General features: G+C 38.2%; 1 protein-coding gene across 1 annotated transcript in view; it reads left to right on the forward strand.

Moving 5' to 3' along the window:
• Window positions 1–2,500, forward strand: part of LOC130232525 (adhesion G protein-coupled receptor L3-like) — a 242,469-nt gene that overhangs the window by 95,684 nt on the left and 144,285 nt on the right.

Raw genomic sequence — 2,500 nt, forward strand, 5'->3', positions numbered from 1 at the left:
ACAGAAATTAATTACAGATCTAATTACATTGTGCGATGTAAAAACCTGTATTTACACAATAAGTACATTATAACAGCTGATTAATCTTAGTGTAAGTACATATTAGTTTAGGCCAACTAAAGTGGGATCAACTTTTCTTTTGTGTTCAGCATATGAAAGAAACTATACTATATTTATATTTTTTGGTGAGCCATACCATTATTGTAATCTGCAGCAGATGCACTGCATCACATTGTCAGAATATCACTCATTGTCTTGTGAAAGAGATATTGCACAATAAAGATGAGCAGAAATAAAAGGAACTGGTTATTGCTGGTGTACTGTGTGTGTGTGTATATATATATATATATATATATATATATATATATATATATACATATATATATATATATATATATATATATATATATATATATATATATATATATATATATATATATATATATATATATATATATATATATATATATATACAGCGTGGGCCATTTATTTGGATACACCTTAATAAGATGGAAGTGGCTGGTGATATTAGCGTCCTGTTTGTGGCACATTAGTATATGTGAGGGGGCTCATGAAAGAATAAAGTTACATTAAAACCAAGCACACCATTGTTTTTCTTGTAAAATTCCCAATAGGTTTGATGTGTCACATGACCCTCTTCCTATTGAAAGAACAAAAGTGGGATCCAACATGGCCGACTTCAAAATGGCCACCATGGTCACCACCCATCTTGAAAAGTTTACCCCCTCACATTTACTAATGTGGACGTTAATATCACCAACTACTCCCATTTTATTAAGGTGTATCCATTTAAATGGCCCACCCTGTAGATATATACAACTATATATATATATATATATATATATATATATATATATATATATATATATATATATATATCAGGGGTCTTGGAGGTCTGGTGTCCTGCAGATTTTAGCTCCAACTTGCCTCAACACACCTGCAAGGATGTTTCACGCGAATCGCTCGAGTTGCTCGAATCTGAACTTTAGCGAACATTTCACGTCAGCGTGATTATGACGTAGCACCTGTTGTTGGTGTCCTGAGGGGAAATTCTCTTGCCGACACCGGACAACAGCTCATCAAACTGGGCTCGGCTCAATCTGAAACACTGCTGAAAGCCTCCATCATCCAGGTATAGTTTCTGGAGGAGTTAATAAACTCAGAGCTGGGTGCACCTCTGAAAGAATCTAGTGGACTTAGACACGGCGCCAAACGAATATATATGCTGTTTTTAGCCTTCCTAAAGCACATAAAGCACAGCTATTCTCTCAATAAAATCCATGTTAGCCATTTTAGCAGCAAAGCTAAAGTGACCGAGCAGACTAGAAGCCTATAATCCACGCATATTGTGAAGTGAATTTGACACGTGAATGAAGCGAAGTTAAAGCTCAAATGAAGTGAGTAAACTCAATAGGGTCACGCTTCTATTTACATGCGAATAGCACGATTTATTCGCACGTTCCGCATCTGGTGTGAACACAGCATTAGATTGCTCTAATACATAAAATAAGTAAACTGACCAAAGTTTTTACAAGGAGGAGACAATGCAAGGTACAGTTCCTCAGCATCGGTGTTAGCGCGTCAGGATTTTGCCAAGTACGATGTGATCATGGATTAACATCTATGTTGATCCTGGAACATCATGTTTGTTCAAAAATGTAAACCCAAACATAGCTGTAAATTATTGCCAACATCAGAGGGGAATGATATTTGGATAAGAATCATGTGGTGCACAAACCATCAAGTGCATAAACCTAACCGTAAGCCTAAACTTAACATAAACGGTAAACATATCCCTTAATTCTGATTGGCTTACTGGAATGTTGTTCAAGGATCAACATAGATGTTAATCCAGGAACATGTCCTCCCTACTGAAAAAAACTGCTTAAACCAGCCTAGGCTGGTTGGCTGGTTTTAGCTGGTCAACAAAGCTGGTTTTAGAGGGGTTTTGGCCACTTGCAGGCTGGTTTCCAGCCATTTCCAGGCTGAAAAATGACCAGCTAAAACCAGCTTGACCAGCCTGGTTTAAGCTGGACATAGCTGGTTTTGGCTGGGCTCCCAGCCTGGCTAGACTGGTCAAACTGGTTTTAGGTGGTCATCTCCCAGCCTGACCAGCTAAGACCAGGCTGGAAATGGCTGGAAACCAGCCTGGAAGTGGCCAAAACCCCTCTAAAACCAGGCTGGTCAACCAGCTAAAACCAGCCAACCAGCCTAGGCTGTTTTTTTTCAGTAGGACTACTTGGTGAAATCAGGTTGGTGTTGGTGTTAACCCATCGGTCTTCAAGTAACTTAACCCAAAGATCTGCTTGTGAGACAGTACTTTACACTAACGACAAACAAACCACCGTGTGTTTAATCAGCTCAGTAGGAACTGCTTATCAGATTTTCAGCTGTTGTTTTGTTTATACCCATTAAGATGGTGAAAGGGTCACACCTATCATAACAGGGTCATATTACATCAGTTTGTATAATTGATCAC

This window comes from Danio aesculapii, chromosome 7 (assembly GCF_903798145.1).
Source record: "Danio aesculapii chromosome 7, fDanAes4.1, whole genome shotgun sequence".
NCBI classification, from domain to species: domain Eukaryota; kingdom Metazoa; phylum Chordata; class Actinopteri; order Cypriniformes; family Danionidae; genus Danio; species Danio aesculapii.